The 25,242-nt window shown below is 41.1% G+C and overlaps 1 protein-coding gene and 1 pseudogene across 2 annotated transcripts in view; both read left to right on the top strand.

The window, feature by feature from the left end:
- The window catches only part of CDKAL1 (CDK5 regulatory subunit associated protein 1 like 1), a 648,926-nt gene that overhangs the window by 476,485 nt on the left and 147,199 nt on the right, over positions 1 to 25,242 (top strand). The window lies entirely within an intron of this gene.
- Positions 18,369 to 18,753, top strand: LOC118758251 (small ribosomal subunit protein uS8-like; annotated as a pseudogene).

Below are 25,242 nucleotides of genomic sequence, written 5' to 3'. Positions count from 1 at the left end.
GAAACAGTTGCCACTCCTGCAGATACCAAGTATCAGCTTGCCAATGTTTTACATTTCCACTTAATTGGACAAATTTACCAGTGTTTGAATTTGCAGGGAGTTTTTACGGTCTTTTCTTTCCCCTTGATATTATGTCAATGAAACTAGGCTCTGGTTTCCATGGTGTACTGAATTGCTGTTCTCATTGACAAATAGGATTGCATGCATGTGTATATCACAATTTTTTCCATTCTTTTGTTAAAACTGAGTGAGGCTACCTGGAAACACATTCTCCAGTGGCCCTCTCATCAATGCAGCACCTGTAATGCTTCACTTTCCATGACTTTGTAAGCCAGTAGGGTTTTCCTCTGAACAGAATGCAGAGAAAGGGTGCCATAAAAGCTGATCACATTAGCACAGAATGCCTTATGTTTTCTCCCAAAGTTGATGGCAGCCTAACGAACTGAGTGAACCGGGGCCAAGGTCTGATGCCATGCTTCCTTCTCCTTGCCTCAACTCTCAAGGGGTAGCCATTCCCTTGCTTACTATCAGAGTGTATAGTGGGCCGGATCACACTGCCCTGCAATCTGGTCTTTCCTCATCGTGGGTTCTTACTCGCCTGCTCTCCTGTTACCATAACCTCTTAACTTGTATGAATGCCCCTTGGTCCCACTGGAATGTAAATCCCACAGTGCCCTAACATCCTGCTCCATCATACTCTGCCTGAAAGTGAACTCTGGATGTCAAGGAAACTGAAGTTTTTGCCTTAGTTTGCCCCCATGCGTGAAACTGTAAGAGTAGCTTTCGTATGGAATCAAAGATAATAATAAAACAGCAGTATGCAGCAGAAAGGAAAAAGGATGGAGAAAGTTTTAGTGGAACACATTTGACACAATCTCTTGTGAATAAATGTAATCCTACAAAATGTTTTAAAAATTAAGGATTGAACCTGTTACATTTTCCATGTTGATGCATTTAAAAAATTTATTAATGCTTGCTCACATGAACTGGAGCTGTTTAATAAGAAATCATGTGTCCTCAGTTACTATGAATTTGCAGATTTATTTTTAAATTTTTAAAAATTATTTTTATTTTTTTTATTGGAAAATCAGATGTATGTAGAGGAGGAGAGACAGAGAGGAAGATCTTCCATCCGCAAATTTACTTCCCAAGTGAGCGCAACAGCTGGTACTGAACTGATCTGAAACTAGGAGCCAGGAGCCTCTTCCAGGTCTCCCATGTGGGTGCCAGATCCCAAGGCTTTGGGCTGTCATCCACTACTTTCCCAGGCCACAAGCAGGGAGCTGGATTGGAAGCAGGGCCGCCGGGATATAAACTGGTGCCCATATGGGATCCCAGCATGTGCCAGGCAAGGACTTTAGCCACCAGGCTATTGCTCTGGGCCCAGTTTTTACGGAATGCAAGGATAAATGTCTGAGTGTCATAGTTGATTAGTTGATTGCAGTGATACAAGGGTGTTTTTGTCACCGTGTTCTGAGTTTGATAAAAATAAAGACTTGGAAATGTTGAATGATAAGATGAAAAAAAAAAAGGGCGCAGCACAGTAGGCTGGGGTCGTTGCCTTACACACACCGGGATCCCATATGGGCACTGGTTTGTGACCTGGCTGCTCCACTTCCCATCCAGCTCCCTGCTTGTGGCCTGGGAAAACAGCAGAAAGTGGCCCAAGGCGTTGGGAGTTGGCAGCTGTGTGGGAGACCCAGGAGAAGCTCCTGGCTACTGGCTCCAACCATCATAGCCTCATTGAGGCTAACCAGCAATGGAGGATCTTGCTCTCTGTCTCTTGTTCTCTCTGTAAATCCAACTTTCCAATTTAAAACAAAAGCAAATGAAATGGGCATTTTTAGTAATCCAATATTTCTAGTACAGCTAATCAGTTCTTTTGTCTCCTGTGCTACCCGCATGTCCACATTTGTGCTTTGTGTTCAACTAGGAGGATTGTTTCTTAGTTATATATGGTGCAGTTGAGCTGCTTTGGTAGATAATACAAAATGGTTTTCCATTTTGTTTTAAGGATTTATTTATTTCTATTGGAAAGGCAGATATGCAGAGAGGAGGATCTTCCATCTGATGGTTCACTCCCCAAGCAGCTACAACGGCTGGAACTGAGCCAATCTGAAGCCAGGTGCTTCTTCCGGGTCTCCCACGGGGGTGCAGGGTCCCAAGGCTTTGGGCTGTCCTTGACTGCTTTCTCAGGCCACAAGCAGGGATCTAGATGGGAAGGGGGAATGCCGGGATTAGAACCGGCACCCATATGGGATCCTGGTATGCTCAAGGTGAGAACTTTTAACTGCTACGCTTTCATCCTGGACCCACAAAATGGTTTTTCAAACTGATGACATTTGCAGCCACAGTATATGAAAGTGATAGCTGCTGTCCGTACTCTGCAGCGTTTGGCAGTGTGGTGCTGGCAGTGGTAACCCTTCTGAAGGAAATAGAATGTACCTCACTCTGAGGTAACATCTCCCTGCTAACCAGTGATACTGAGTACAGTGCGTTTACTGACTGTCCTTTTCCATTTAGTGCCCATTCAACTCTGTTTCTCATTTGTCTTTTGACTTCTCAAGTTTACTCCTGATAAATGGGAATTACTTGGGAATTTTGAGAATAAACCTTTTGTGGGTTAGGTCATGGTAGCTGAAATAGCTTCTTGCATTCTATAGCTTGTCATTTCAGCTGTTATCATGGCACCTTTCAAAGCACATCCTTAATCTTTAATACAGTACGGTGATAGGAGTACCTTTCTTATTGTTAGTGATTTCTGTGTCCTGTTTAAGAAACGTTTTACTTGGGCCCAGCAGCGTGGCCTCGCGGCTGGGGTCCTCGCCTTGGGCGCCCCGGGGTCCCATGTGGGCGCCGATTCTGGTCCCGGCAGCTCCACTTCCCATCCAGCTCCCTGCTTGTGGCCTGGGAGGGCAGTCGAGGACGGCCCAATGCATTGGGACCCTGTACCTGCGTGGGAGACCTGGGGGAGGTTCTTGGTTCCCGGCTTCGGATCGGCGTAGCACCGGCTCGTTGCGGCTCACTTGGGGAGTGAGTCATCGAACGGAGGATCTTCCTCTCTGTCTCTCCTCCTCTCTGTATATCTGACTTTGTAATAAAAATAAATCTTAAAAAAAAAAAAAAAGAAACGTTTTACTTTACCACACCATCTTACAGGTTCTCTCATTTTCCATTGTACTTCTACAGCTATGGTCCAGTTGCAGTTATGTAAAATCTTCTAAATTTGTCGGTCTAGCAAAAATCGGGCCGTCAGTTTTATTAGCATGGTAGTTATTTTACTGGTCATTCTTGACGGAACTTGACATTATAGCATTATCAAGTTTTCTATCCCTGTATTAACTGGCATTTTGTTGTTTTGATCTTCTCCAACTTCCGTCAGTAATGCTTCCTAGTTTTCTCTGTATGTCTCACATATTATTGATTAGATTTATCTCTTTCTGCTATGGTTAAGATTTTTGGTTTTCATTTTTTTTGTTGCTCTTTAGAAATTTAAAAAATATATTTGTTTAATTTTATTTGTAGTTTTAATTTTTCATGTTTTCTGTGTGTGCAATTTTATCATCTGATAATTATGATTTTATTTTTTCTTTTCTATCCTCATAGCTTTTATTTCTTTTTCCTTTTGACTGGCTTGTACATCCAATGTGCCACTGAACAGAACTGGGCCCTTGTGTCTCCTTCCCAAAGTCAACCCTTTATTTATTTTCAATCTACAAAATCCATTTTTGAAATTTCTAATATTAGTTCATTTTTTTTACTAGATTTAGAAATTGATTCTGTTTCATATTCTATTATTCTAGTTAAGATTTCCATATTTTCCTTTCTATTTTATGAACATATTACTGTTGTATTACTTTCTAATTTCCCCAGTGTCTAAATCTCGCTTCTTCTTAATTCCTTCCTAATTTCTTTAAACAATATAAACAGAAAACTTCGGTTTTTTTCTCTTTCCTCTCTATGTCCATAATAACTTTTTGTTGAGTAATGACCATCATTTATCAGACAAAACAAACCCTGTGTGTTTTAGAGGGCAAGGAGGGCCCTAAGGAAGGACTAGCCGTTTTACCTCTCTCTTGGACTGCTTTGCTTTTTGGAATGGTTTCCCAGTCTTTCAGAGGATTAGCTTATTTCTGCCTTGGCCTTGTGTGCTGGCAATTGCTTAACAGCTGCCTCTCGGGAGAATGGGTCTAGACATACAGCATTTGCCGGATCCCTTGATGCAAACCTCTCTAGTGTTGCTGGTTTCAAACCCACCACACCCCTGGCCACAAAATTGGCAGAAGATGTACACAGCCACCTTTAGTAAGCCTGTGTGAGCTAGGTCCAGCATATCACCATGTGCAGTTCTGATTCCCAACTGAAACCTTGTTGTGTTACCCACAGCCTGTCCCTCATGGCAGACCCCTCCTTCCCAGCACCCCAAGCTCTTGCCAGTGTACCAGGTTCAGTGTAGTGTTTCAGCTTTCTAAGCTTTTGTTTGGCTGCTCAACCTCCCAACTGCTACTTACAGCTTGACAAACACCTGGCAGGGAAATTGGCTCTGCAGACTGAGCTGTCCTCTGTGGGTTTCCTTCTGGTGCAGAGCTGGGTCCCTCAGGTTCTCACTGCCTTGGTGGCTTTTAGAGTTAGCACTTTGACTTCTCCACTCGTACTTGCTCACGGCAGCAATGTTGCTTTTCCTTCCACCAGAATGGAATTCTCTGGGTCCCAGCTCCCCAGAGCTTTTTCTGTCTTGTCCTTTTTTATCACAGCCTCTCAGTGTCTTTCTCACGCTTTCACACAGCAGCTGCTCAAACCTTGCATGGTGGAATCTTTTTTTTCCCTAGACTTTATTTTCTTAAAGCACTTTAGGTTCACAGCAAAACTGAGCCAGAAGCCTATAGAGTTACACTCTATTCATTGTCCCCACACGTGTAGAGCCTCTTATTGTCAGCATCCTGCACCTGCCTAGTCCACGTTTTACACTCAAGTGAACCTACACTGACATTGTGATTGTTATACAAGGTCTTGGGTTGCACTCCATGTTCACTGTTGGCATCATCCATTCTGTGAGCTCTGAGAAATATATGATGACATGTCTACCACCACAGTATTGTGAGAGTGGTCCGATCGCTCTACAAGCTGTCTTCGTGTTCATGCCTTGCTTCCCCCAACTCTGGCAGCTGCTGATCTTGTTCCTTTCTTCAGAGCTTTGCCTTCCCCTGCCTGTCATGTCTTTGGCAACATACATATGTAGCCATCGCAGATTGGCTTCCTTCACTTACTGAGATGCAGTTAAGATTCTTCCATGTCTTTTCACAGCTTCATAGCTCATTGCTTTTTAGCACTGAATGTGATTCATTGCTGAATAATATCTAGACATACCACAGTTTCTTTACCTACTAAAAGACATCTTGATGCTTCCGAGCTTTGGCAGTTATCAGCAAAACTACCATAAACATCCGGGTGTAGGGTTCTGCATAGACATAAGTGTTCAGCTCATTTAGGTAAACATTAAGGAGTGTGAGTACTGAATTGTATGTAAGATTGTATTCAGTGCTGTAAGCAACCACTACATTTTTTTTTAAGATTTTATTTTTATTACAAAGTCAGATATACAGAGAGGAGGAGAGACAGAGAGCAAGATCTTCCATCCGATGATTCATTCCCCAAGTGAGCCGCAACGGGCCGGTGCGCGCTGATCTGAAGCTGGGAACCAGGAAACTCTTCCAGGTCTCCCACGCGGATGCAGGGTCCCAATGCATTGGGCCGTCCTCGACTGCTTTTCCAGGCCACAAGCAGGGAGCTGGATGGGAAGTGGAGCTGCCGGGATTAGAACCGGCGCCCATATGGGATCCCGGGGCGTTCAAGGCGAGGACTTAAGCCGCGAGGCCACGCCGCCGGGCCCGCAACCACTACATTTTGTTTGAAAGTGGTTGTTACCACATCAGTGGTACACAGCGTGGATCAGTGTGTTGTTCACATTTGCTGCCCACCGGCAGCCATCAGGAGTTCTTGTTGCTCCACATCCTCATTAGCCTTTGATGTTGTCATTTAGGATTTCAGCTGTCACAGTAGGTGTGCTGGTATCTCACTGTAGGCGCTGATGATGTGTGATACGGAGTATCTTCAAATGCTTGTTGACCCCTGTGTATTTCCTTGATGGGGTGGCTGTCTGTTCTGTTCTTTCACCCATGTTTAAACCATCTTGTTTATTTTCTTGTTGTTGAGCTTTCCTTGTATATTTTAGATAACAGTATTTTTAATCATTATGTGTTTTGTGTGTTTCTCCCATTTTATGGCTTGTGTTCTCCTAAAGTAGATTTTTTTTGCATGTGTCACTTATAAAACTTGTCAACTCTTCACTGTATATTAACATTAGGGTTGTTCAGGCTCGGCGGTGTGGCCTAGTAGCTAAGGTCCTTGCCTTGATCCCATATGGCCGCTAGTTCTAATCCCGGCAGCTCCACTTCCTCTCTATCTCTCCTCCTCTCAGTATATCTGACTTTGTAATGAAAATAAAATAAATCTTAAAAAAAAAAAAGATTAGGGTTGTTCTAGGTTAGTAATGTAAGAGTTTTATTTCATCATTTGCAGTCCCATTGTTGTGTTCTCAGAAACCCAGTATTAGGAAACCCTCTATCCGAATTCTTCATTCATTCAGATGTCTCTTCACTCAGCCTCTTCTTGGTTTTTTGGGGTAGCTCTACTAAGGTACAAAAGAGACCTGAACTGCCTCCCAGGACTGTAGGTTCCAAGTATGAAGACAAGCCTCTGCCCTCTGCCGCTTCCTAGCAACCCTAGGTGTTCTTTGACTTACATTTAAATAATTCTAGTCTGTACCCTTGCCATGAGGGGTTCCGTGCATCCCTGGCCTCATCTTTCTATAAGGACCATCAATTATGCTGAATTAAGGATGCAGTCTGTAACCTTATTTGCAAATAAAGTTGTATTCTGGGGTACCAGTAATTAAGATTTCAGCACAACCTTTTGAATAAATACAGTTCAGTCCAAAACACTCCTTTATATTACTACAATTACACTGCAGGTAAAGTGATCACTTGGAAGAGGCTCCTCTAAGCAATTCAGAAGTTTAGGTAAAAAGATTGGAGAATTCCTGGCAGGTGGGCATTTGGCACATCAGTTGAGATGCTGCTGGGGGCATTCACATCCCACACCAGAGTGCCTAGATTCAAGTGCAGGCTCTGCTTCCAAGCCAGAGGCTCCCTGATGAACCTGGGAGGCAGCTGGTGATGATCCGAGGGAGAGCCGCATGGAGATCTTGCCATGCTTTTGTGACCATTTGAAGAATGAGCCAGTGGCTGGAAGAGTACTTTGCCTCTCCCTCGCTTGTTGTCACTCTACCTTTCAAATAAATAATAAAAGAGTTTCAAAAATAATTAAGTATAACAAATATTTAATGAATCTGAAATCAAAAAGAATATATACATATATACACATACACAAGAATATACATATTTTCTTTTTGATCTCAGATTATAAATATATATATATGTATGTATTGTGTATTGTGCCTTGTTGGTTCTCCTACATTGACCAAAAATTAATATGGTTAGCTCTTCCTGTCGCATGTAGCTTTTGAAATTGCCATATACATGAAGAATTCACTGTAACGCCATTACAAAATGGCAACAAATTTTTCATATTTGATCATTTTTCATTTCTTTGCCAAAAAAAGTAAAATAATCTTATTAAATGCCACCTACTTAAGGCTTTAATTTTGAATTTTAGAATGCTTTTTATAAAGGAGATAGCATTTTCTTAGCTCTTTTAATTCTGCTCAAAGCATTTGCTTTACTCATACACAACAGAAGTAATTTTAGTATATGCTTTTCTCTATTTTTACACAAACACTTAGTAGAAATGAAGTTTGGTGTCTTAGTGTTTTACAGGAGAACTCTAATGAATCAACTGTGCATAATCTTTAATCACTTAAAACACCAAATGAATGGAGTACTGTTTGGTTGAATTCTGCATTTGTTCAGCAATGAAAGAAGAATTTCTTGCCAGTGCTTTATTGCCTACCAAGTAAAGCATATCACCCTCTTAAACATACATAAAAATAAATTGAGCAATATATTTTTTGTGAATAGAATAAACTTAAAACTTTTCGCCTAGTTTTTGTAAGAGTAGTAATGTGTAAGAAATGATAGTAAAATTACCTAAGCCAAATGAAAGTGACTTTAGAATTTTACATGAAAAGTCAAATTTGCATGTGTGTAGTTTCTATTCCATTAAGGTTTTCTTAATTAACCTTCATGCATCTTAAGTAATTAGAGTAGTATTTTAAAATGTGGCTGAGATTTTTGGTTTGCCCATGAAAGGTCGCCTAAGTTTAACAATACTTTGATCCTTAGCTATCAGCTCCAGACTGCTTTTTTTGGAAAATTTTGGTAGAGAATAATGAATTCTTTGTTTTTAGATGCTATGATTTGGGGGAACTGCTGTAGATGACAAAGATGCCTGTCGGGGTGTTCTTGTTGATTTGTGGAGTTAAATCATAATAACAAATGCACCTGCTTACTTCTCTTAACATCCTGGAACCAGGGAGTAAAGACAATGCCTTCAACTTTGTCAGCATAAAGCAAACATTGCTTAGTTACCTGCTGCAGCTAGACTGTCTGCATCCAGGGAGCATGGCCACAGTGGACTGTGGACTTGGAGTGTTCCTTCCTCAAACCTGAGTAGGAGGTGTGTTGGTGAAACTGGTGGGATACATTGTTGGCACTGAAAGAGACAGACTCGCCAAAGTTGTCCATGGTGAATTTTCTCATGAAGGAGTAAAGTGTTGCTGTGGTTGTTCAAAGCAAGTAGGAATAAATATAAAGGAGGAATGCTCTTAAATCATATGTAGAAGCCAGTTAAGTATTGACTCACCCAAACTGGCTGCCTGGAAGTCCAAGATAAGGTAGAAACAAAAGTGAAAGAAGCGAAGCATAGTATATAAAAGGGCAATGTCACCTTCTGTAAAATTTTTATAACTTTTTTTTTCAGAATGTTGTTTTTACACTTAACAATTCAGCATTTTAAAAACCATTAAGTTGCTTCAATAGGAACAGAGCTGATACTGTTACCTTTCTTGGTGATATAATTATTTAAAAATCCTAGTTCTTCAGATTAAACTTTTTTCTTTGAAAAACAGGAAAGAAATTTTTTAAAATATTTATTTGTGTGAAAAAGTTAGAGAGGGAAAGACAAAGAGATCTTTCATCTTGTTCAGTCCCCAGATAGCTGCGACAGCTAGGGCTGGGCCAGGCAGACCGGCTCCCAGAAGTGCCGTGTGCCACATGGATTGCAGGGACAGAAGTCCTTGGACTATTTTTCAGAGGCTGAATTGGAAGCAGAGCAGCTGAGGTTCAAGCTGGCACTCGCATAGGATGCTGGCATGTGGGCGGTAGCATTAACTGCTTGCACCACACCAACCCCAGGGAAAAAACAGTTCAGGAGTTCTTACGCTGTAGATTCTAGCAGGCTTTTTATTACTGATTGGCTTTCTGGTGACTCTAGGAGAGCCATTTTCTGAAAAAATACTTCTCATTTTCCCATTTTTAAGGCTATCTTGACATTCTTATCTAAGTAGTTGTGTTTGATGCCACTTGGTTCTTCTATTTGAAAAAAAAAAATTATTGATTTGTTTGAAAGGCAAAGTGACAGAAGAAGAGGCAAGGAGGAAGTGGGAGGTTGCTTTGATCCACTGGTCCACTCCACAGTTAGCCACCGTAGCCGGAGCTGGCTGAGTTCAAAGACAGGAGCCAGGAATCCATCCCAGTGGGCTCCAGCAGCTGAAGCTACTGCAGCCAACGTCCAGACCACATCATTCCTCACTGAGTGTTTCAACTAACCGTGGTTTTGTTGTGTCTAGATAGCAACAGATTGCTTACCAGATTTTTTTCATTATGATTGTTTATGTGATCTCTCTAAATTTCCTAAAAAGCCTTTGATTCTTTGTCTTTCAGTTTAAGACTGCCTTTCAAACTGTATATAAGAAGATCTAGATACTTTTTCTTGCCCTAGATGATTGTCCTGACCATTGTATCTCCATTCCACATTTATTCACCTTCTAACTTTATCATAAATATGATTCATTTTTGCTCATATAATCAAGTGATTGAATTTTTCTTGAATGTCAGTCAGGAGCAGTGAAACATAACTAAATCAGTTCTCTATGCAGTTTACATGGCAGCAATGAGACCAGTCAGTGTAGGCAGAGTAATGACCCCCTCCCAAAATATATACTTCTCACTCATAAAATGTGCAACTCTTATCTTCCATAATGAAAAGGAGTTGTTGACGTGTTTAAATGAAAGGTTTTAAGATAGATTCCTATCGATTTTCTGGGTATGTTCATTGTAATCATAAGGCTCTTGTTGAGAAGGGGGCAAGAGTGCTGAAGTTAGAAATGAGAGGACAGAAGCAGATGGCAGAATGATGCACTTGGAATGTCAGGGAAGGAATGAACCATGGATCCAAGGATCCAGCATAGCAGGATCTCCCTAAGAGCCTGCTCTCTGCTCCAAAGCCCATTTCAGATTCCTGACCTCCAGAACTATAAGATATTCAGTTTGTGTTGTCTTAAACCTCTGAGTTTGCAGTAACTTGTTAGTGCAACAATAAGGAACTAACCCACTAGTTGGGGGATAACTTATTTTTGACAGCATATTTATTTATAAAGTAGGGTGAGAGAGAGAGAGAGACTGATTGCTTGATTGCACCTGCTGATTCACTCCCCAATGACCAGAGCAGCCACCTCTGGACCAGGCTGAAGCCTCAAGCCACGAACTCCATCCTCCCACATGGGTGGCAGGGTGTCCCACATTCTTGAAGCATTATCTGTTGCCTCCTAGGCACGCTAGCAAGAAGCTAAATCAGAAGCAGAGGAAATGAGACTAAAAACTGTACTTGATATCAGTGCCACAAGTGGCAGCTTAATCCAGTGCCCTGCAGCACCAGCCCTTGTGGGATATTTTAATCCTTATAGAATTATCTGACTTTCCAAGATAGCTGAATTAATTGTGATAATTTCTCTTTCTGTTGTTAATGCCACATAGACTTGTAGATAAAGTATTGGTAGGACAGCACATTTTACAAGGACCCTTGAATGTTTTTTAAAACTTGCAGCAGTAATTTCTTCTGCCTTTTACTCCAGCCAGTACTAACAGTCCTGAGATTACTGCCTGGATGAGGCTTGTGCCTCTTCCACTCTGATTTGGAGCTGCCAGCCCCTGTACACTGCTTTCTGGTCCCTCCCCTTGTCTGCCCTTCGCGATCTTGTCTGTTCTGAAGCCAGAGTAGCTCTACATTTACGAGACTGGCTTTTTCCTTGTAGCCTCTTTATCTTTGTATTTTTGTTATTCTAAGCACTAGACGATAAGCTTATCAACTCAGTCTGTGGGGTGTGTGTGTGTGTGTGTGTGTGTGTGAGAGAGAGAGAGAGAGAGAGAGAGAGAGACAGAGAGAATGAGAATGAACATGCTGGATTTGGGAACATTTGAAGAAACTGGAGATCTAATTGGAAATTCTTTTAAAAACCCTTTTTAAGCAGAGTGGTTCCCTTTTATCCATTTATCCATTCTCACACTAAAATTTTAAAGACACTAAAGGAAAAGAAGGTAAAAATATTTATATAACTGAAAAACGTAAAACATATAAAAGGTGATTGTTCAGCTCAGCTGCACAGGAGGAGGCTTGCCAGTGCCCACATGCTGTCTTGGCCTTGCCAACATCACAAAGCCTTTTGGTGTCTTCCGTCTTGAACGTTGAGACATCAGAAAAGTTAAGTGTAATTAGTCTGTGTTGAATTGAAACAGGTGTCTGGTCAGTATGTTGTGAAAGGGAAGAAGCACTCATTCCAAGAAGCAGATGCTCTGGAGGGGGTTCACAGCATGGTGCACGGGGACCTGTACGGAGGGCCCCCGAGAAGCGCCAAGAGGAGCGTGCTCCCCAGGGCCGCTGCAGGTGAATTCTCAAGAACACACTCTTGATTCCTCTGCCAGAAGCATCCTTGCCGAACCTATCTTTCCCTGTGTTCTCTTGCTACGCCTCACAACTCTGCCCTCTCACCCTACGCTCATACCTGCCTGACGCAGAGTACCATGCAGCTCTGTCCAGTTCTGACCTGCTGGTGCTGAACTGAACGTGTGTCATACTCGCATGACAAGCATCAGCTAACTCCAGAAATGACCCTGTTTCTCTGGCAAGTGGTTTTTGTCCAAGAAGGTTATGATAAGAAAAATCCCACAGACACCAAAGGCCCGTTCATCTAACTCTTTGGTTAATTATAAGCCACTGCAGGGAAGAATCAGGAATGTCTGTATTGGGGGACTTGGGGTTTGTTTGGGAAAGTCAGTATTTCAAGTGTGCTTAAATACATGGACCTTAGAGTATTGAAGACTCATACATTTTGAGACCCTGACTTCAGTGCTAGTAGTCTTAATCTCTGGCGTATAGTGAGCTGATTGGGAATCATTTAAAATGCTGAAAGGAAACACTCTGTAGAAGAAATGCACTCGGGTTTAATTTTTTGCTTTACTTTTGATATTTCTTTTTATTATACTGCTTTTAGAAAATTCCAAAAGAGTAATAAGATAGGTGGTGGTAAGTTTGACTCTGAGATGCTGAGTGCTGGTAGATACCAGGGTTCAGAAAGACTGGATAAATATGTATTAAGAGAATATGAATTTTATTCTTTGAAAGTCATCTTTATTATATTTCAGTCCAACTTTTCTACATGCTTTGTTTTATGTAAGTTTCAGAAAAATTAGAGACCTCTATAATTCCTTTGCGCCTTTGATATGAACTTGATTTATTAAAATTATAATATTTGATTTGAACTCATTTTTATTACCCTAATAACAGTGTTACGAGTGAGTAGACTCTTTGGAGTAACTTCTAAAGATAAAAAAAAAAACTTATCTAGATTTTCTAATCTGATTCTCTTTTCTGTGATAACTGTGGCTCATTAATAACTTTATAACCTTGTAAGAGACTTAAACATGTAATTTTCAATGGTAAAGCTAACATTAAGTGTGTATTCTGGTTAGCAGGGTGTATCTGGTAATCCAGTGTGAAACGCCATTCTGATACTTGCCCCTGGTTACCATGTTTATTTCAGCATTAAGGAAAAACTGATCAAATATGAGCCAGATAAGCTTTTAAATGGATGAAAGTACACTCCTCTATTGTATTCCATCTCAAGTCTTACAATCTAAGATGAATGTTCTGTTCCTTTATTTTTGGTACTCGTAATAGTCTGGCTTCAGACAAGTGCTGTATAAGATAAGAAGTGACTAGGGCAGGGGAAAAAGCTTCCATTGTGTGAATGTTACTGCACTCAAGCATAGTGTGTGCTTCTTGCATTCTTTGTTTCTTGTTATTCTTTCAGCAGTATTTCATTAAGTCAACTTACCCCAGATTCCGTAACTAAGTGAAAAAAGCTCAGTGCCTGGGCTGCATTCTGTCTTCCTGTTCCTTGCTCTTACAAACAGTAAAACATTCATCCCTGAAAGAAGAGAAAGAAAAAGAGAGAATATGAATCTTCCATCAGCTGGTTCACTTCTCAAATGACCCCAGTGGCGTGAGCTGGATCAGAGTCCAAAAGCCTTGAACTCCCACCACATGTTCGCCCACCACATGTTGACCCATCTTCTGCTGCTTTTCCAGGCATGTTAGCAGAGAGCTAGATGAGAATTGGAGCAGCTGAAACTAGAACCAGCCCTCCAATATCAGCATCACAGGTGCAGCTTAACATGCTGAGCCACAATACATACTCCATGGAGCCACAGTACATACCCCGTGGAGCCACAGTACATACTCCGTGGAGTCACAGTACATACCCCGTGGAGCCACAGTACATACCCCGTGGAGCCACAGTAATACCCCGTGGAGCCACAGTACATACCCCGTGGAGTCACAGTACATACTCCATGGAGTCACAGTACATACTTCATGGAGCCACAGTACATACCCCGTGGAGTCACAGTACATACCCCATGGAGTCACAGTACATACCCCATGGAGCCACAGTACATACCCCATGGAGCCACAGTACATACCCCGGGGAGCCACAGTACATACTCCGTGGAGTCACAGTACATACCCCGTGGAGTCACAGTACATACTCCATGGAGCCACAGTACATACTCCATGGAGTCACAGTACCCACCCCATGTTTTAAAGTGTATGATGACTTGAACTGCCACGTTTGTACAGTCTAAACATTTTTGTTGTAAATTTTGCATTTTTTTCTGGAAGTGTTGCATTCTCAGACTGTGTGTGTGTGTGTGTATTTTAAAACACAGTGGAATAAATTGGGTATTAAGTGACTTGGAAACCAAAATTGGAAAGGTAGAGAATTTCACTGAAGGGTTCATCTATTTATTAGGCAGGTGATACACATACACCTTCATCTTCAAAAATTGCACAGATCAAAGACATATGAGTTTTTTTAAAAAGTGAATTTTTGAGTGCTGAATCTTTTAACTTTTATGGGGAAATTCCCAGGTCATGAGCAAAATGTTCATTTTGAAGCACTAAGATAGTGACTCACTGATTCTATCTGGACATGAGTTAGTGTCATAGGCAAACCACATAGGCAAAAATACTTCCCATGTATCCTATATCTCTGTTCAACCTGTGTTAGCTGGTGAGTCATAGATTCACTCTCAAAGTACTTTAATGCTGTTTTGAATCTGCTGTTTTAGGCCAAACAAATATAAAAAGGTGAGGAAGCAATGCTCTAATATTCTAAGCTGATTCTGGAGTCAAGTACAAAAAAAACATGATTCCACTTTCACAACTCCTTTTGCTGGTAGGGACTCTGGTACAGCCTCTGGGACAAAGAAAGCCATAAAAGTATACCTGAAAGGGACAGGCATCATGGTGCAGTGGGTTAAGCTGCCACACTTCTATTCTATATGAAGTGCCTGGTTGGAACCCTGAGCAGGCGTTGTGGTGCAGTGGGTTAAGCTGCCTCTCTTCTGTCCTATATAAAGTACCTGGTAGGAATCCCAGATATTCTGCTTCCAGCTAATCACCCTCGGGGTGGGGGGGCAACAAATGATGACTTAAGTATTTGAGTCCTTACGACACACGTGACTAAGATGGATAGAGTTTCAGGCTCCTGGCTTTGGACTTGCTCTGCTCTTACTATTTGGCATATTTGGGAATGAGCCAACAGACACAAGATTCATTCATTCATTCTATCTGTTGTGTGTGTGTGTGTGTGTGTGTGTGTGTGTGTGTGTGTGTGTGTGTGTGTGAGAGAGAGAGAGAGAGAGAGAGAGAGATTCTGCTTTTCAAGTAAAGTAAGTTTTATTTTTGAAAGTTTTATTTTATGCATTTGAAAGGCAGAGTTAGAGAGAATGAAGGAGAGATGAACCCAGAGGTCTTCCATCAGGTGGTTCACCCCCCAAATAGCTGCAGTGGCCAGGCGGGGCCAGGCTGAAGCCCAGAGCCAAGAGCTTCTTCTGGGTCTCTCATGTGGGTGAAGGGTGCTAAGCACCCTTTGTACTTAGCTCTACTGCCTTCCTGGTTGCGTTAACAGTGAGCAGGTTTAGAACGAGTAACAAGGACAAGATGAGATGCTAGTGCTCTGAATGGCAGCTTAATCCACTATGCCATAACACTGACTGCAAAAAAATCTTAAAACAAAAAAAGTCATCCTTGGGCCCAGAACTGCATGTCAGTAGGTTAAATCCTTGCCTTTCAAGTGCCAGGATCCCACAGAAGCTCTAGTTCCCGTCTGGCTGCTCCACTTCCCATCCCTGGCTCCTGGCTGTGGATCAGCTCAGCTCCAACCATTACAGCCACTCAGGAAGTGAACCAGTGGATGGAAGATCTTTCTTTGTCTCTCCTTCCCTCTCTAAATCTACCTTTCCAATTAAAAGTAAATAAATCTAACAAAGGGGGGCCGGAGGGGGATCATCATAGAATTTCTAGCCTCATGTGAAATTCACTTTCATCTATGCATGGGATCCTAATGTTAGATTATAACTCAATTTGTTCTTTGTTGATTATTTTGAAACAAGACACATGAATTCCATATGTGTACGTGTAAACTAAGGGCTTTTTTCATTAAATGCTTCAAATACTAAGTCTGTTTTCTGGTTAAGAAATCCTGGCAAAACTACAGCATGGAGGCTTTATATGTATATAACATTCTATTAGCCCTCAAGGATAAAAACCATAGGAATGGAAGCAGCAATAATGACACAAAAATAACTGGAGACAATACAGACAATTAGCAGTTAATTTCACCAAACTTAAAATTCTAAATATCAACCTGATATTGATTCATGGACTCTGCTTCCATAGATTCAGCCACTTGTAGAACAAAGGTATTATTGTCTACTGAACTTGTACACATTTTTTGCTTTGTTATTATTCCTCAAAAAAATATTTCAGCATAAAACTATTTGCATGACATTTACATTTTATTTGGTATTGTTACTAAAGTTCAGTTTATAATAATATAGTTTAATGAATATGGAAGGATTCTGTGCGTTACATACAAATACTTCATCATGTTATATAGGAACTTGAGCATCCGAAGGATTTTGGATCCACAAGGGTCCTGGAACTAGTCATCCTCAGATAATAATGGACAGCTGTATACCACAGAGTCCTCAGATAGTAGAAGAATTGGCTGGTATGTCTGAAAGAAAAATAGGAAGAGAGGCAATAAAATAAGAATGTTTAAAAACTGTGTAAGAAGCCATTAAATTCTTTCATTCTGTCCACAACTCAGACTTCCAGGTAGCATCCCAGAGTTCCCCCAACAAAATATTGGATCCTTTTTTTCTTTTGGGGAAACAAAATCTGTAGGCTGAAAGACACCGCGGGTCAGAGAAGTTTGGTCCGCATACGGATGTCTAATGCCCTTTTTGTTCATTCAGCAGCTGGGAGACTGGCAGTCCAACATGAGCTTACCATCCTGATTAGAGTTTAGAAAAGTGTCTGGGAAACCTGTTGGATCCAGTCTGTAAAAATGTTGGCTATCAGTGTTTACAAATTCAACAGTCCAGCCACATCATCCCTATAACCAGTGTCATATTAACATGTACAACCATCAACCCAGACCTTTCAGCCAGCCTTTTAGTCCCTTAAGTATCAGTGACAGGCAAGGATTACCAGACACTTGAAAAAAGGCACCAGGTGACTCAGCAGTTGGTCATAGGACCCACACAAGCAGACAGGGACAAGTGAGAAAAATTAAAAATAAAAAATTATAAACAGGACTAATCAGGATGTAGAAAATAAAAGCTAGCATTGATATTCCCAGATAAATGAGAGTCAGTTTTGAATTAATTTAATAAGATCAAAGTACCATGACAAAAACAATGATTTACAATACAAAACAGAATTCTTAGAAATTAAAAAAGTGGGTTGCAAAAAAATTTTTAATAACATTGGGACAACTTTCTAAAACAGGAAATCTCTAGATAGAAAACAGTAGAAACAGCAGAAAAGTAAAAATACGAAAGGATTTCAACATTCAGATAATTGGTATTCCAAAAATCAGTGAGGAGAAGGGGAAAATAATCAATGACGTAGTTCAAGAACATTTCTAGTTATGCGAGGGCATGAACTGGCGAATGAAACAGTCACTCTGGACTGAGTAGAGAATAGGCCCAGGGACGAAGGCACACTCTACGATCGGCAGACAGGATGGCTTCAAACCTCTCAGCAGCACTCAGACAACGAATGAGGAATATCTTCTACATTTTAAGGAATAGTACTTTTCCTGCTAGAATTTTATACCACATCACAGCACCCCTCCTCTTTCAGCATACCCCTTCTCAGAGTGTTCCCAAATCTTCTGAACATCATCAACAAGAGAGTGAGGTATGAGAGAAGGCCAGGAGAAAAAGGAAAAGAAGAGTGGTAAGCAGGATCTCCAGGGTGTCGGGAGGAGAGACAGCTGGGCAGCAGAGCTGGAGAGTGGCCAGATTGCAACAGAGCCTTCCAGAAGCATCTTTGGTGAGATGAAGATAGGTGACACTTGATCTTAGCCAAAAGGCCAACTCCATCTTCATCCATAGGCCTCAACAAAGAAAATCACAGGCCAGTATCTCTAATGAACACCATTAAAGTGTAAAATTAAAAAAAACTGAATTCAGCAACATATCCAAAGATTATATACAGCATGAGCAAATATGATGTATCGCTAATATGCATATCCCTGATATCCCTAGTTTAACATAGGCAAAAGAATCCATGTAATATATTTCATTAGCAGAATGAGATAAGAAAATATTTGACTCAGAAATTTGACGGAGTTCAACAGCCTTTGTGGATTATAACTCCAATAGTTTAGGAATAGCAGAGTTCTCTTGGTGCCATCTTTCGGTGGCACCACAACAGCATGCATGAGTGTCCTGGCCAATGCCCTGTAGAGCATCTACAGTGCTGAGAAAATAGGCAAATGCCAGCTCTTCATTGGGCCGTACTCCAAGGACACTGTCCGCTCTCTCCCCATGATGATGAAGTTGGGTACATTGGTGAGTGAACTCATTGGTGACCACAGAACTAGGAAACTCATGGACAGGTTAAACAAGTGTAAAGTATCAGCTCCAGATTGGACATGCAGCTGAAAGATCTAGAAACCTGGCAGATAATCTGCTCCCATCCTGCAAGTTTGATATCGTTGTACTGACAATCTCAACTGGCATCATAGATCGTGAAGAAGCAAGACACACAGGAGGGAAAAATTCTGGATTCTTTTCCTGGGATGTAACACATGCATATAAATAAATTTTTTTAAAAAGAAAGAAAATGATTTCTCAGCATAATTCTCACAGGTTCTGACCCTGGCAACCACCAAGGAGATGAGTGGCAGTGATGATGAGATACCAGGGACTGTCTGTTTATTGTAAAGCAAACACAAACTTACATAGGCTCAGAAAATGGGCTGGCAGAAGGGCATCTCCTGGCAATCCTATAACCCACCAACAGCGCTGTAGTTGGCTAGAAGGGCAGCCCTGTGTCTCTGGACCCTGCAGTCCTGCTGCAGGTCACATACATCACTTACGGCTGCCAGCCATGCTGCAGGTCACACATATAATTTACACCTGGCAGGTAATGTGGGACCGCACTGACTTCTCACTAGTTTACAAGGAAGCCCCAGTGCAGCTCATCCAAGGAGAGAGAAGGAATGTGGGGGTGCGGCCCAGTGCTCTTGCCTGTGTGGCCAGTGATCAGGTCAGGTTGAGGTCTTGGTGTGCCAAGACCATTGTAAGGGGACTCCCCTGTCCTTAGGACCTACCACATAGGCCAAACAGGCAGATACCCAGGGGCGATCTCCGCATGTAATGAAATTCATTTCTGAAAAACACATACCTTACATCATAACCAATGGGGAGAAGCTTGGAAGCTTTTCTTCTAATATGTGGTACAAGATAATATTACATACTCTTGTAGTTATGGTACTAGAGGTACTAGCATAAGCACTTGGACAAGAAAAATTAAAAAGGCATTCAAATAGGAAAGGAAGAAGTAACTTTATTTACTTATGGTATTATTCTATGTGTAGAAATGCCCTAAAATTCCATCAAAAATTATTAGAATAAATGCTTTAGTAAGCTTGCAAAGGTACATAATCAATGTATAAAAATCAGTTGCTTTAAAAAAAGAAAAAATTATTTTACTTAAAAGACTTATAAAGAAGTGGGGGGCGAGGGGAGACAGAAAGCTTCCATCTCTTGATTCACTTCTCAAGTGGCTGCAACAGCCAGAGATGGGCAGTACGAAACTGGGACCCAGGAACTTCTTCCACGCCCTTCACATGAGTACAGGGGTCCAAAGCCTGGGCCATCCTTTGTTGCTTTCCCGGGCCTTTAGTAGGGAGATGGATGGGAAGTGGAGCATCTTGGATTAGAAGCAGAACCATTATGGGATGCCAAAGCTGCAGTTGGAGGATTACTACTAATTCAGCCACCAGTTGCATTTTTATGAATGAATAATCTAGCCAAAAGGGAGGTCAAGAAAATAGTTCCACTTAATGCTGGCATCTATATGGGGATCAGTTCAAGTGCTAGCTGCCCCAGTTCCATGCAGTCTACCTTGCTGATGGCCTGGGAAAAAGCAGCAGAGGACGGCACAAGTGTTTGGATCCCTGTTTCCCTGTGGGAGACTCGAAGTTCCTCCTCCTGGGTTGGTTATGACCTATCGCTGGCTGTGTGGCCATCTGGCAAGTTTACCAGCAGGTGGAAGACTTTCTTTTTCTCTGTTGCTCTCTGTCGTTCATACTCTCCCTGTCTTTGTGTCTCTCCTTCCTCTCTCTACCTTTCAAATAAGTAAATAGTTTTAAAAATTTTTTAGAGAGAAATAGAAGCAAATAATCCTGAAATATGTAGTCTTGAAAAACCTTGAATGACCAAAGCAATTCTACAGAGTTGGCTTGTGGAGAACATTATTTAATGTAATTGTATTGTATTCCATTTCTTTGCCAAAATCATAGATTTTAGTTGCCCTTGCTACGTACACACTGAAGTTGGAAATAATGTGAGGTGAAAAATATGCCGATTTACTTCATTATAAACTTTTTTGCTATTTATAGTGTGACATCATTTATATCATTTTACATGCAGTAAAATTCATCTTTAAGCTAATTTTTTAAAAAGGCTACTACTGAGTATGAATAAAATTCTACAGTGATGATTTAGATAAGTAGAAGAAAATTTGGAAATGAAGTTACAATAAATACATAGAAAATTTAGCGAAGGAAAAAAGTTGGTTTTTTTTTTTTTTTAGCTACCAAGGAAAACAAAATATACAGGAATGAAAATGTAATTGAAGTAAAGAAATGATGGAAATATGAATGGCAGGAAGGACTTGTCTTGTGAAGCAGAGGTGGAAACCATACAAATAACCTAAACAGCCAGAGGGAAGATTACAATGTCATCTTTTATAGTATGAAGTATGAAGTCAGTAGACGGTGTTAGCACCAAAAAACAAGTGCAACAGCAAAGACATGCTGTTTAGTGGCCTGGACACAAATGTCAAGAGAATGAACTAAGGAAATTGGTGAGCTGCTGAGCTGTTGACGCTTTCAGCTCATATGCATGTGGCGAACATGACTACTGTCAAATGGAATCACTCATTTCAGAACGTAACCAATGGGGCCAATAAAGAGGAACTCTGTTACTCACATGCCTGTGAGAAGAATAGCCAAGGAATTCCCCCAGACCACAGTATCCCAGATAAGTCACTGGCACAAGGACACTGGCCCCTGCACAGCTGTCCTCCACCAGTGCATAAATGCCCACTGCTCCAGAAAGCCCCTAGAATCGTCTCCAGGTGCACAGGAATATAAGGAATTGGAAAGATGCTGCTGTTGAATAAGAAGAAAAAAGTAAAACGAACATAGAGCTTCTCTTTACGATTAATAGAGTGATAAGGAACTTTTAATGTTGTACGATTTTTTTTTAATTGATGGTACTTAGCTGTCAGACACAGAGGAAGACATGGGGGAAAATAAAAGAGGTAGTGTGCTGATATGCATGGAGTTTGCAATCAATAAAGCTTTGGACAAATGTATTTTTATCATTAAAATATAACCATGAACACTGAAAATAAATAATGGCATGTAAATATCAAAGGTGTTTAGACTTTGAAATGGATTATATACTTTTAACTTTTTTAAAGGAAAGTTTATATTTATTGGAAAGGCAGATGTGTGGAGAGAGAAGGAGATACAGAGAGAAAGAGCTTTCATCTGCTGATTCACTCCCCAGGCGGCCCATCTGAAGCCAGGGGCTTCTTCCTGGTTGCCTGTTTGAAAGCAGGGTCCCAGTGTTTTGGACTTTTCTCTGCTGCTTTCCCTGGCCACAGGCAGGGATCTGGATGGGAAATGCAACAGCCGGGACAGGAACTGGCATTGATATGGGATCTTGGTGCATGCAGGACAAGGACTTAACCACAAGATCATTACACTGGGCCCTACATATCCCTTCTTTATAGTCATCATAGGTAGTTCATTGAGCTTTCCGGAGATATACTTGTCATTTTACATCCGAATCATGTATCTATCTACAAGGGTTCTTCCAAAAATCCTGTACAGTGGATTGAAAAGATGTGTATTTTGGAGCAAAGGAATTTCTGTTTCCATGGATAGTTTTTTTAAGAGCAGGTGTTTCCCAGAAACTGAAAAATTCCCATGTGCCTAAGATTCAGGATAATCTTGTACCAAAAGTAAATATCTTTTCATTCCATTTTCCATGAACTTTGTAAGTGCTATTGTGTATTAAACTAATTCAGTTCTTTTTGAGGGGGCAGGTAAATACTTCAGAATCTTGTCTCAATGAAAAACCAGAAAATCTGCTGCATACACAGTCCGTAAATGATTCAGTTCTCTCACTTAGCTCTTGTCTCTAAAGAGCTAAATGAAGACGGGGACAGTGGAGGGGCAGAGCGCTAAGAGGCTTGGCTGTGAGGACAGGTTCTTGAGGTTAAACAGAGAGCCCTGAGCTAAGCTTGTGAGAATATGTGTCAGGCCATGGGCCCGGGGCTCCTGAGGGTGATGAGGATGAATGAAAGAACAGCAATACTCGAGCCCCACAGATGCCTGTGTGCTCTGTGGACTTAGCTGAAGCATTATTTGTACTGTGTGGACATCTTTTCGCCAGATGAAGTGAATGTGGTTGATAATTTCATAGCATGAATTATGTAGAGCTAGGGTTGGTGGGCATAGGGGAAAGCCCAGCTTACTTGCTTTGTGTCTCAGCTCCCTCACCTACCTGCTGGTGCAGTGGCCTAGTCTATGGAAGACTGCAGAAGTCATTCCTTCTCTGCAAAGCATGCCTGCAGCCTGGCCTCTTCCCTAGACCACTATTCCTCAGCCTCTGCTCTCTCCCATCACAAACACGACCCCTTCCTGCCTGTAACTGAAAAATAGGTTTTGGCAATGAGCCAACTTTAGAAATTTTGTTTCACTGGTAATCTCTGTAGTAACCTCACCCTACAACCTAAGAAAACCATCAACTGTTTTCTGAAGTGACGTAAAGACAGGTTGTGTATTAAATCATCTTCTGGTTATCAAATAAAGACTCTTTTGTCATAAAGGCCAAAGATAAAGAAGAAAATATGTATGTTTAATATATGGAACAAAAATAAGACTATTTTTGACATAGTAGTTGAGGATAAGATAGGTCAAAAAGCCCAGCCACCCCTGAAATGAATTTGAGACTCTTATTATTGGCGTGATGCAGCAGAGAGAGATATCAATGATGGTTGCATGGCTGATAGAAATGATTTTTTTTTTTTTTTGCAGTAGGTGCTAAATTAGATGTAGAAAGCAGTGGAGTTATCAAGCCTACATTGTCATGTCTGACCTCCCTGGTCCCAGCTGAGGAATCATAATAAAAATGAGTTGTGGACTTATCTAGAGATTCAGTAATAACTGGCACAGGACAATTTTTGAGCTTTTCCAGTGAGGTGATCCTCGGGGTTATTTGGGGTCATGACATGAAATGCATTCGTTTTGATCAGTTTTTAGAACTGTGTAGTGGCTTATCCATGGGTCAGAGAAATTTTGTTTTCTCCATTCTTTTCTCATCTCTTTCCCCCTTGAGGGCTGTGCAGATTATCCCCTAGAAACTAGTGTGTGGCTCTAGTGCTGATAGAGTTCATGTAGATCCAGGCTCGGCGGAGCTTGGCTCTCATCCTGTCCTCATGGACTGCTCACACATCTCTCCATACATGCAAGAGGTGGTTAGTGACACTCTAGAAGAACTCCTACATAGAACTCTAGAGTACTGATTAGCAAAACCCATACTGCTTTTATTGTTTCCAGTTGGGAAATCTTACTTCTTTATAGTTAACATCTCTAATAGGACTTCTGTTTTTACCTTTTGTTTAATTGCATTATTTGGCCTTACTAAATTACTTTGTAGCAATCAAGCATTATTAAAATGTATAAACTTGTTAAATAAGGCCTCACACTTTCTACTCTGTTAATTGTCATGAAGACTATAACACGGAACTTTGAAGACAGAAATAAGAACAGTTTGGGTTGCAGCAGATTTGTGGTCTCACACTGGGTTGTAGGGATAAGGCTAACTTTTAGCACCAAAGTTGCTAATCTTTCAAAGTCATCACTGTAGAATAGCTATCTTTTTATATGTTCAAGGGGTAGTTTGTGTTTTAGGAAAAACAGTGACGTTTGTAAGCATGGGCACCATTACTATCCATGTGTTGATCTAGAAATACTAAATACTCAAAACTAAAGTCCAGCAGAAAACAAATTTCAATTTCCACAATGTTTATAATTATCATAGTGAAGTACTATTTATAACTGTAAAAATAATTTATAGAGCATAAAATTTGCATTTGATTTAGTAATCTACTTAAGAACTGTGAGCAGGTCATTCATCCACATAGCTACTTGGAGAGCAGTATTAATAATAATTTTGGAGTCATCCAGCCAGCACCTAAGCACTTACTGTATGCCTGGTTGCTGGTTAAGTATGCCATTGCTTGACATGCCGCACTTGCCTTGAAGCCCCGCTGAGTCCAGTGGCCTCACTGCCTATCCACCTTGCTTTCTCTCACTGCTGCGATGCCTGCAGCATGTGTGCAGTAGAAGTGTCGACTGGACATGTCATCCAGTTAATCACATAAGCTTTAACCTGTAGCAAATGGACTGTAGGCATAGAGAGGGAGAGTGGAGATGAGAAAACATGCTGGGAGGCTTTGGACAGGGATAGAAACAACAACCAAGAATCAGTCCTCAAGTGCTCAGTGCTGTGGCGTTCAGGTTAGCATAAGGCGAGTGGAGGGAGGGAGAGTCTGCGAGGGGAAGCTGAGGTTACTGACAGGAAAGAAGTTAAGGTGTTGTGTCATGAATTGAGAGCCTAGAGGAAACAGATGACCTGGGTGGATAGTTGAAGGAGTGAGAAGACTCTATGAATGTGAACGAACCAAAAGGGTTGTAGAATTAAAGGGTGGGAAATATTTACTAAGCATCTTCCTTATTGTAATAATATGGGGAAAATCATTTGGGAGGAGGAAATCCCAGAGCATATGGAATTGTATCATAGAATTCAAAATAAAGCAGAAAGGAAAAATTTTCTTAAAGATTATTTCATTTGAAAGGCAGAATAACAAACAGAAAGCAAAAACAGATTTTCCATGTGCTGTTTTGCTTTCTGAATGTCTGCAGTAGTGGAGCTGGGCCGGACTAAAGTCAGAAACCAGGAACACTGCGTCTCCCATGTGAGTGACAGTCACCCAAGTATCAGGCCA

This window comes from Ochotona princeps, chromosome 1 (assembly GCF_030435755.1).
Source record: "Ochotona princeps isolate mOchPri1 chromosome 1, mOchPri1.hap1, whole genome shotgun sequence".
Classification (NCBI taxonomy): Eukaryota; Metazoa; Chordata; class Mammalia; order Lagomorpha; family Ochotonidae; genus Ochotona; species Ochotona princeps.
Note: the sequence above shows the minus strand (reverse complement) of the source record. Positions and strands in the feature narration are given on the sequence as shown.